This window comes from Camellia sinensis, chromosome 12 (genome assembly GCF_055761805.1).
Source record: "Camellia sinensis isolate YWXY chromosome 12, ASM5576180v1, whole genome shotgun sequence".
Lineage (NCBI taxonomy): Eukaryota > Viridiplantae > Streptophyta > Magnoliopsida > Ericales > Theaceae > Camellia > Camellia sinensis.
Window position 1 is genome coordinate 120,571,552 of NC_138972.1, and position 12,230 is coordinate 120,583,781.

Sequence of the window (12,230 nt, forward strand, 5' to 3'; positions counted from 1 at the left end):
TGTGAGGTCTAGGTAAGAGTGATCTCGGCGACTACACCTCGGGAAGTGAGGTCTGGAGATCTGGGTTTCCACCCGCGAAGAACAAGAAGAACATGAACATGAAGATCATGAAGAACATAAATGCTAAAATCATAATTTCTTTATTACAAAATCTGAGATTTCATGCTATGAGTTCGAAAAACACGGACCTGGGTACCCATACTTGAAAATCATGTGAAAACAAACACAAAAACATGGATCTTGGCATGAGCTTTCGGATCAAAACATGATTTTTCTTGATGAACATATGAATGCTATTTTCTCTTTCTAAAACTGAACTTCAAAGCAATGCATGGCTTACAAATCATATTCAATCATGCAATGCAATAACATAAACATAAAGAACGACAAGAGCAGATTAAGAATCTAACCTTAGAACGTGGATCTAACGGTTCGATCTCCAGGGATCAAGCTTGGAAATCTTCCTCCTCTCAAGAACTCTCATCCCTCTCTTAGAGCTTCTCTTTCCTCTTCAAAACAAGTATAGAACACAAATGATGGGTTTTCTCTCTTTATCGGCTGACTTAACACTAAGCTCGGACACGTGGCAACGGCTGGTTGGCTCTCCTCAAAAAGGTGATAGATTGACAAGACAAGACTATGACAAAGTGTATCTAACAAGCTACTCGATAAGGCACTTCGACAAGTAACGACATCGGCTAAGGACAAAGCTTCGGCAACTAAGGTGACAATGACCTTAGCTATGAAGGACAACACTTGGCTAAGCTGTGCCACACCTTGGCCTAGATGTGCCACACCTCGGCCTAGATGTGCCACACCTCGGTCTAGGTCATACCACTCCAGGACAAGATCACTTAGGTGCAAAGGTAACATCTCGGCCTAGATAATACACATCTCGGCCTAGATAATGACATCTCGGCCAATATGTCAGGGCGAAGGTGGAGGTCAAACAAAGGGGTTCCAAGACAATTCTAGACTGAAGATGACCTCGGCTTGGAAAGATCTAGGCTTAGCATAACCTAGGCTTGGCATCAAGGAAAGAACAAAGCATGCAAGTAATACTTAAGCAAACAAGACAATATTCATGAATGCAACTTAACTTGACAAGGTTATGTAAATGAACATGAACATGACCATGACATGAATATGGGTTGTTACAGCATCTTAATATGGCAAAACATATAAATGCATGCAAGCATGATTAGGACATGAATGTGAGTTGTTACAACCATCACCCACTACCCATTCGCCACCCACCTACCACCACCACCCACCACCCATCACCACCACCACCACCACTACCACCACCCACTTGCCACCACCTACCACCCGCCACCGTCACCACCACCACCCGCCATCCACCACCCACTTGCCACCACCACCACCACCACCCACCACCCACTACCGTCACCCACCCACTCGCCACCACCCACCGCCATCTGCTATCCGCCACCCATCTGCCAGCACCACCACCACCACCACCACCACCATCCACTCACTACCACCCGCCACCCGCCACCGTCACCCACCCACCCACCACTACCACCACCACCACCCACCACCACCCGCCATCTGCCACTCACTTCCTACCACCCGCCACCACTACCACTACCACCACCACCCACTCGCTACCACCCGCCACCGTCACCCACCCATCCGCCACCACCACCCACCACCACCAGCTATCCACCACCCACCGTCACCACTTTCCACCACCATATTCCGCCGCCACTTGTCATTTCTCACTCTTTTTTATATTTTTAATTTTTTTTAAAAATTTTGTCAATTACTAAACACGTTTGTAGTTTATGTTTTTCTAAAAATAAACAAAAACCAGTTTATAAAATTTTTGTAAATATAAACTGAAAACGTAAACGTTACCAAACACACCCTACCTATTTGTTTTATATTGTTATTTTTTTTTATTGATTTTTTATTTAAAATTTTATTTTCTAAAAGAAGATAATTCATTGTTGACTTTTTTCTTATAAAGTAATATAATATTTTACCACCGAACTTGTAATATGAATTGTTGAGATAAAAAAATATGACATATAATATTGCACATAAATAATGGACGTAGAAAGAGAAGATTAGAGTTGCATCATCAAGATGAGGTAGGATGTTCTTCAATACATGATTGGATCGCTTGGGAATCAAAGGGATGGAATAAATCCATCTCACAAAAGCTTCTTTTTTTTTTTTTTCCAGTTATTGCAACAATTACATGAGAGATCAATAAATTATTTTTATTAGCTAAATTACACTCACAACCCCTGAAATTTAAGAAAATGTAATTAGTCCTATAAATTTGACGTAATGACACTGACTTTTCTCCAAAGAATTAAAAACTATATAGATGGTGGATAGATATAGAAATAAATAAAGGTAAATATATATTTTAGTAGAAAAAATATAATAACATATCTTTTCATCTATACGACTCACAAATCACCGATGAAAAAAAAGTTTGCATTATGTAAATTAAAATTTTGAGAGAGACCAGTGTAATTATTAGCTTCAATTTAAAAAATTTAGCACACAAAATTGAAAATAAATTCCATTTTTTTCTTTCTAATGTCATTCAATTTTGCATTCTTTTATCTCTCAATTTGAAATTTCTAAATGACAATGAAATTTCACTTTTCTAAAAATAAAGAACACAGTAAAATTTTATTGTCTAAAAACTGTAAACACAGTGAAAATTTACTATGTTTGTATTTTTAGAATTTTGTAGTCAACATTTGCCTTCTTTAATAGATCCAATAAAAGAAAGTGTCTTGGTTCTTGTTTATTTCCGATGTACCCAAAAAAATAAATAAAAATAACACGCCCCTTTACCAGATATAAATTTGGATTGAAGTCTTATGGCAAGGTTATTAGGTTCTTGCATATACACCCAAAAAACAAAAATGGTAGTAAGCTCAATGCATTTTCTAGAATCCTAATTTATCCAATTTCTCCTTTTTTGTTTTTATTTTTTTACCTTGTAGTTTTCCCAACAAAAAGCAAAAAAGAATTCCTAACTAAGGTCATCAATGAGCTACTGAGTGGTGTTTAGAGAAGTTGGTTAAAAGTTGATTTTTTGATTTTTTTTTGATTTTTTTTATCTTTTTGTGGATAAAAAATATGAGAGATGATGTAATAAAAAATGAATTAAAAACTAAAAATTAACTTTTAACCAACTTCTCAAAGTATCCTGAGTTGCCTTTCCATTGCTCCACTTTTCTAGACCAGAAAGAACTTACTAAAAATCTTGCTTTATTCTTTGTTTTTCAAAAGCTCATGTCAATTACTAGAAGGAATAATTACCCATTCTTCACTCACATAACATAATCCTCTTTCCACTTTTCTTTTTTTGGTCAAAAACCCTGCTTCCACTTCAAGCATTACTTTCTCAAAAATAAAAAATAAAAATAAATAAATAAGAAGCATCATCTATACAATATTGTGGAGGGTAAAAATATTGACTCAGAGCCCAAAGAAATAGATGTATGGCCTAGAGCATTTAACCCGGCTAAAGCAGCTCCAAAGTAAGGGCTAAGCCCAAGCCCTCGTTAAGTCTATCCAAAGAAGAGACAAAGCGGTGTGACCAACGGTTTGAATAAGATCACTTTCTAGAAGGAAATCCGCAGTATAAAGGAGAGCCCTTGGATCCATTTGTAACCTACGATGGAGATCAGATTCGAAAGAAGATAGGAATGTAAGATTAATATATCCTAACAACATGATTGTCTGATGAGGAAGATCTGATGGTCGAAGATGAGAATAAATATCCGAACTAATCCAAGCCATCCAAAATGAAAAAATCCAACAGTGACAAATCGAGATAGCTCGACCACTTGCCTGACCAAGGTCTAGGGGCATAAAGTACCGTTGGATCAAGACAGTCATCTAATGGCCCAAATACAAGGTATTGACACTATAAAAGGGAGGGCTAGAAATAACAAAAGGAGGCAAGTAAAAAACAAACCTTATAACTAGTATTCCTTTTCAATAAAATATGTCCAAACATTATTTTAACTTGATCGTCGGAGGGTCCTCCCAACCAAATCTGGTTGGGAGTGTCACTGACGACTTTGTGTCTTTTTGCAAAGCATAGAAAGGAACAACTTATCTCATTTTTTTGTGGAGAAAATTTCATTATTCCACAAATATATATATTTATAATTTTATTCATAACTGTTTGATTAAATAAAACAAAAGGAAAGAAGACAACTGGAAATGTATTATGGGCATCTCTTTTTATACTGAGGCCATCAATTGTACTGATCATTGCACAAAAGCCCTCCTCAATTTGTTGTTGGTCTATTTGCCAGCAACCACTAGATTAATGCCACCTGTCATCTGTTAATCTATTAAACTATGAGTAATGTTTGAAATTTCAAAAATTTGATTAAAAGTTCTACCAAATGTCTTACATGGAAATGGGACCCACATAATGTGGGTTTCATGTGAGTCTCACACCTATGTAAGATATTTGATAAAATTTTTAGAGTTTAAAGCATTTTTTGTTGGACTATATCCATTGAGAGCTTCTTTATGTGTTGTTATCCACTAAGTGGAATTAATGTTGGGGAGAAAAAAAAATTATTCCACAGAAAAGAAAGTTTGGGTCAAACCAAATAATATAATCTTAATTGGATAAATTACGTAAACTGTTCTTGAAATATATAATTAATTTTATTTTGGTCCTTAATATTTAATTTGTATAAATTGCAATCCTAAATTTCACTTATCTAATCTGATGTAGTCCCTTTCCCTAATTTGTCTAAAGAACTCATGTCAACTTCACATCAAAAATTGAAGGACATAAATGACTTTTTAACACATCTATTTATGTTAAATACTACCAATCAAAATAGTTAAACATAATATGTATTTGGCTCTCTCAATAATAGAATTAAAGGTTTTGATAGTGTTTGTTTCGTAAATAATATATTTTTGATGTATCTCACGTCAATTTAAGTAGAAAATATGATAAATTCTTTTTAATGCCTTTTAAATGTTTGATGTCAGATTGATATAAGTATTTTTCATATATTTTACTTAGATGAGAGTTGGAGTAAGAGACTAAATTGAATTAATGAATGAAATTTAAGGATGTAATTGATACAAATTAAATATTAAAATACCAACATGAAATAAGTCATATAGGTTGAGGTTTATTTGTATCATTTATGATTAATCTTATTCTTGATCTTAATTACCTAAAAAAAAATTTAAAAAATTTAAAAAATTAAGTGCTTGGGGGAATCAATCCAAGGGCTAGTAGTGAGTTTGGCTTATTATTATGCGTTAAGTGCTTTAATTGGGAAACACCCTTACTTACCCTTCGCTCAAAAAGGCCCACCCTAAATTAAAATTTATGTTAAAGATAGTGGCTTTGGTGGATTCCCAAAGCTGGGTAAAAATGAGAAGAAAACAAAAAATTAATGTTATATGTATTAATTAGTGTATTAATTAATGTATCAATTGATGATGTAATATAATTTAAGAGATTTTTGATATTTGTAATTTGTATAGTGAGTGGGGTCAATAATAATATCATAATTAGTATTGATACACTAATTGATAAAAATAGCATCACTGAAAAAAAAAATAGTCTTTGGTTGTTTAGCTCTGTAGAACATTCCTTATCATGGTTATAATGACAATAATATTAAAAATACATAATCATTCACAAAAAAATTTAATAAAATTTGAGATTTAATTTAGTTATGAAAGGTTTGTATGGAAAAAAAATCTCAACTAATTATTACATTTTTTGTAATATATTTTGTCTCTTGATTATGTGTTCTTAGCATTAATGTTAAAATTTATAATTATTTAATATTTGTATCCTAAGTCAAAAGTTTGGACTAAATATGGGATTATTTTATTTTAAAATTATTACATTCAATTTTGTTCTTTTATAAAACATTATTACACTGGACTCCTTAAAAATTTTAATTAACATAATATTTAACTCATTTTAATCATACCCCTTAAGATGGGAACAAATTGTTGTATTCATTTTGAAAAACTTTTGTGACAAAGTATTAAAGGGCGAATTACACTAACATTGCCAATCGTTTATAACTCGTATCATTTTAATTTTTGACTTTTCAATTGTGACACATCTGATAATAAATTTTCAATCTTGTTTCAAATAAGGACAATTAAAATCGTCAATTTGATAAAATATAAACTAATTTTAAAAAATGTCCAAAAAATATTTTTCAATTTCTAAAAATTATTTTTACCCACCAAAGATAAAATTATGTAAAATTGATAAATTTTTTACGCATTTATTTATTTATTTTACGAAATTAATTTTTATTATGTGTTTAGATGATGATCATATAATGTGTGGTTGTTAGACTTTTAATGTGTAATTAATATTTAATATATGAAATATTTTTAGTTTTGAATTTTTTGATTTAATAGATTGATTTAATAATGATATCAAAATTGTCGTCATATTTGAGTTTTGGGAAAATAAAACCTAATTTAATGAAAATAAAAACAACCATCCATCACATGATCATCATCCAAATACATAATAAAAATTAATTTGGTAAAAAAAAATAAATGTGTAAAAAATTTATTAATTTTACATAATTTTATCCTTGGTGGGTAGAAATAATTTTTAAAAATTCAAAAATATTTTTTTAATATTTATTTTTGTCAAATTAATTTATATTTATCAAATTGAAGACTTTGCCCTTAAAATTGAGTAATAATATTTTTAATTGTCCCTATTTTGAACAAGATTCAAAATTCAGGTCAAATGTGTCACAATTGAAAAGTCAATGACCAAAGTGACACAACCCTAAACTACAGGGACTGTTAGTATAATTTGCCCAAGTATTAATTTGTTTTGATGTTCAATTAATTATGACTATAATTTTTTTCCCCCTAAAATATTGTTAGTTAATATTAATAATAAATGATTTATGTTCTATTAGGAAGATGAATAACTCTTTTTATTCAATCATTTATACTTTTCTTTATTAGAATTTGTACAAATTTTAAAATGTAACATTGAAATAAAGTGTACTACTATTGAGTCTCAAACTAATCTGGGAGAAGTTATACTATTGAGTCTCAAACTAATCTGGGAGAAGTTATACTATTGAGTCTCAAACTAATCTAAATTGAAGGTTGATTGGGACTTAACGGCCATTTGGATTTGTTAGTGTCATCGACAATATTGTCGAGATAAAGGCCTTCCAAATAATATTTGCTAAGGTTGTGTTAAGATTTTAGATTTGTCGAAAGAACATAAAAAGTAAAGCAAAAGAGAAATAAAACATAAGCTAATTTTTATTTTCCCTCTGTAAATTCAAGATTCACATATCACCCAAATCAATCTGCATGCATGACAAAAGATAGAAAAAACAATGCATGAAGCTATAGACCATAGTAATGATAATGAGGCTACGATGTTGAGGACTGGTTCTCCTACACAAAGTAATGGCACAAATTCTTGAAATTTCCAATAACAAAACAACATTGTTGCCAATTTAATTCGAATATTACGCATGAAGTTCATTTTATCTTATAGAATAATGTATGAAATTCATATGGGAAACCTTAGAATGGTTATGTAAGTGAAAAACATATCCTGTTGACGAAGATAACACAATGCAAGAGAACATCTCAACCACTGTATATTCAAGATCTACAAAAGAAAATACGGTTAGTGCCCAGCCAGTAAGTAACTGGAAGTATCCCGACACTCAAGTTAGTTGCTATAATACCAATTGAAAATAATATGGTAAAAAGCTAACATAAAATAAAAACTTAATTAGTATTATTGCGTCATAAAAAGCATGAAAAACAAATGTTTCAATTTTTATTTTATTTTATTTTATTTTAATGATGTAAAAATATATGAAAAGGCCTCATTTAGATTTTTGGGCTCACGCCCATAAAAGATTAATAAGCTGCCTCTGGCTTCAAATATATTGCCAAACGAGGCCTAAAAATGTTCTTTTGTACCCCCCCATTGTTCCTCAATTTTTGACAGACTTAAATATGTTTCTCAACAATAACATTGTTTATGCATCCAAATTCAATGAGGTACATAACATCTCAGCAATTCTCATTTGCCTTCTCAGTGCATCTTTCATACAAAAATCAGATTTAAATAGCCATTCTCTCAAATTTAAATAGTTTGAGAAGCCCCGAAGAATCTACAAGCTCGCCAATTTTTTGTGCAGCAGCAGCCAAAGTTGCACCGCTTTTGCAAAAAGCAAACTTGATATATCTCTCTTGATAACTATAATCAACTAGAGGAAATTTCTCCAAATACAAATTTCTATGAAAAAACCAAACCCTAGCACGGCCACCACTCCCGCTTGTTTAATTAGTTCCTTGACAAATTCCATCTGAAAGCATCAAACTCGGTGTTAATCCATTAAAACATAACACAACATAACAATAATAAAATATTTAGATGACCTCAAAACTGAACTAAACTCTTAAAAAAACCTTATCACATGAAATCTGATCAATCCATTTGCTGTGGACATATATGAGCCTATTTGGTGCAATTTTTTGCAAGTGGAAAATTGAAAATAAAAAAGAAAAAGCTAAAGCTAAAAGCATCTCTCCCCCAACTTTCAAATAATAAATTTTGTTTAGCTTATTTAAACTATTTTTGACTCACAAGATGTCAGCATAAACTGACCAAACAATCTGACACAATTTCCTAAAATAAACAAAACTATAAGCAGTTCCAAAAGCTGAACCAAAGTAAGAAGTATCGTGGATCATCCAATGTCACAAACACCTGCTTAAGTTTCACATGAGTAGTCAAACTGCAATGAGTTTCTCCTAGTTCATCAAGTTTTGCCTTGGAGTATACAATAGCTATAACCAGATGAAATAGCTTATATGAATGACTAAGAAAAAGAAAACAGGGTTAACTTCTTTCCTAAACTTGGTTGATTGCAAATTGCAATAGTGTTTTGATCGAGCAAGCCAACAAGGATTTTGCTATATAACAAGCAGCCATTATATAATAGATAACAAACTTGTGTTGGGTCGATTTTGATTTACGGTTCATTACTCAAGTGCTAGTTGCATTCAAAAGTTCTCATACAAACACACATTTCAGAACCTCAGTTAAGATCTGGGAAAAAATGACCAAATTACAAGAACTATAAAATGAATTTGAATCAAACCAGATTCAGGCCCAAAAAATAAAAAATACCACCAAGTTGAAAATCCATGAAATGGATCCAACCATGAAGGAAAAAGTTTTAGTGTTTTATCATCTTGAACTAAATGCAGTCTTACAGTAAAATCAAATTTTAACAATTGTGCCCTATATCCGAATCAATAAATGAAAAGGCAAGTTCTATAAATATAATGCATTATAATTTATAATCTATACTATATATATAATAGAATGTAGTGGCGTTTCCAAAAGCCTTCAAAATGATATTCTAAAATTCTCATAATTTTAAAAAATACGTGGCAGCTCTCTTTTTAGTTTATAGTTCATTTCCTCCCCTCTCAAAGACTTTCGGAACAACAAAAACTCCTAGCAAACCCATCCATAAAAGCTGTAAAAATATATATATATATATATATATCAAGACTTTCACTCTCCCACAACTCCTATAATAGATACATATCCTCTCCACGTATATCCCTCTCCCACGTTTTGAGAACAATAAAAACTCCTAACAAACCCATCCATAAAAGCTGTCAAAAAAAAAAAAAAAAAACCAATCAAAACCTATCCATAAAAAGTTATAAAAAATAAAAAATCAAGACTTTCACTCTCCCACAACTCCTACAATAGATACATATCCCTCTCCCACGTATATCCCTCACCCACGTTACTCTCCCACCTCAAACAAATCTAAAAACAAAAAACACCTAACTATCCATATCCTATAACGGATAGATATAAAAACTTTCACTCTCCCACAACTCCTACAATAGATACATATCCCTCTCCCATGCTACTCTCCCACCTCAAACAAATCTAAAATATACTTCATTAACTTCCTTCATCAGCAGTGAACACTAGCAGTCCCTGAATTCAGCAGTCCGCCTCTCGATCGAATGCACGTCTCGGTTCTTCTTTTTCTTTTTCGTTTGCTTTACTAATTTATTTTTTGTTCCAAGTATTTTGTTCCAAGCATTTGCGATTTTTTATTTTGACTATAAATATTGCACAAAATTGTAATGTGCATGTCCCTGTTTTTTTTTTCTTTTGCTCTGAACATGTCTCTGTTTTTCTTTTCATATCTGTTTTTCTAATGTTTCTTTTCATATCCGTTTAAATGGAGTGGAAATTTATGATCAGAAATTAAACAATCAAAAAAAGAAGTGACAGTAAACTTTATTTTCTTATATACAGTTCACAAGGATATATATTTATATATTTTATTGGGAAAGTTGCAAGGAAATTGGAAGATTATACAAAAGCTGGCTACTTTGATTCCTTTCTTTTCATATCTATTTTTCTAATGTTTCTTTTCATATCCGTTTAAATGGAGTGGAAATGTATGATCAGAAGTTAAACAAATCTATACTATATCTATAAGCAAATGTAGTAGAGTATGAGAATTCTCCAAACTCTTAATACTAAATTCTTATGAATTCTCTCTCTTACGTGTCACCCCTCAAGTCTCTTCTGCCACTTTTTTTAATTTTTAATCATTTGTCAATTATCAAAATCTCAAAAGCCAAAAGGATTATATATATTTAAATAAAATGATAAATATTTAGATATGAACAACAAAGAGGTAAAGATAAAATATAAAAAATAAAAACGATAACTATTTAAATTTTAACCACAAAAATAATATAAAGAGTCAAATAAAAGATAAAAAAATAACTAAATAAAAAATATTACAGGTCCATTAATTTTAAAAATGAAAAGTTAACTATTTATATATGAACAATTAAAAATATTTAAATAAAAAAATATTACGAGTCAAATAATTTTTAAAATAAAAAGGTAATTATTTATATATGAATAACAAAAAAATAGAGATGAAAGAATATACAAAAATAAAAACATAACTATTTAGATTTGAACTGCAAAATGAAAATTTAAATAAAAGATAACAAAATATTTAAATAAAAAAAAGATTAAGATTGGGATATAAATATCCCAAAAAGATAATAATTTTTTTAACGATCTATATTTATCTTTTATTAGTTTATTATAAAATTTTCATATGTTTCAGTTTAATCTTTTTAAAATTTATCTTCAAGTTGAATTTAATATTTTATTTTTTTAAAATCATTAATTAATTATACATACAAATTTTAAATATGATAAAATTTCATATATATCTTTTGTTTAAGCATAATATTAAAATAAAAAAAATAGTACGAGTCAAATAATTTTTAAAATAAAAAGGTAATTATTTATATATGAGTGACAAAAAAATATTGATGAAAGAATATACAAAAATAAAAATATAATTATTTAGATTTGAACTGCAAAATGAAAATTTAAATAAAAGATAACAAAATATTTAAATAAAAAAAAGGATTGAGATTGGGATATAAATATCCAAAAAGATAATAATTTTTTTAATGATTTATATTTATCTTTTGTTAGTTTGTTATAAAATTCTACATATTTTAGTTTAATTTTTTTAAAGTTTATCTTCAAGTTGAATTTAATATTTTATTTTTTAAAATCATCAATTAATTATCCATACAAATTGTAAACATGATAAAATTCCATATATATCTTTTGTTTAAGCATAATATTTTCAATATAAAAACAAGTTCCTGCAAAAGAAATCATGAACAGAAGATTAGGGAAAAACAATCAACATTGAGCCATTTCTAATCCTTTTTCGGTGCCTAAAAATCTTAAATTTATTTTTAGGAACTCATTTCCTTTGAGATTTAAACCACAAATTTCTTCTTCTTCTTTTTTAATTTTTTTTTATATTTAGATTCAAAGTTTGAGCAAATGGAAGATATCTCATATTTAAAATGTTTATTTTTTTTTGAATAATTTAAATATTTATATTCTTTATGTTTATCAATTCAAGTTTAATGCATTTCCAAACATTTTTTTCTTTTTAATCATTCCAAACCTATTTGTGTTTAATGAATCAATATAACCAAAAAACAAATAGCATGTAAAAAAATTTTAACCATATAATGGGAATTAAAATTAATTTTATTTTAATTTATTATATTATATGGGAAGATTAATTTAATATCTACTATTGATTAAACAAAATTAGTGTTACTTT

At 29.8% G+C, this 12,230-nt stretch overlaps 1 pseudogene; it reads right to left on the reverse strand.

Moving 5' to 3' along the window:
• Positions 1-8,130: 8,130 nt before the first annotated feature.
• Positions 8,131-12,230, reverse strand: part of LOC114267461 (uncharacterized) — a 99,709-nt pseudogene continuing 95,609 nt past the window's right edge.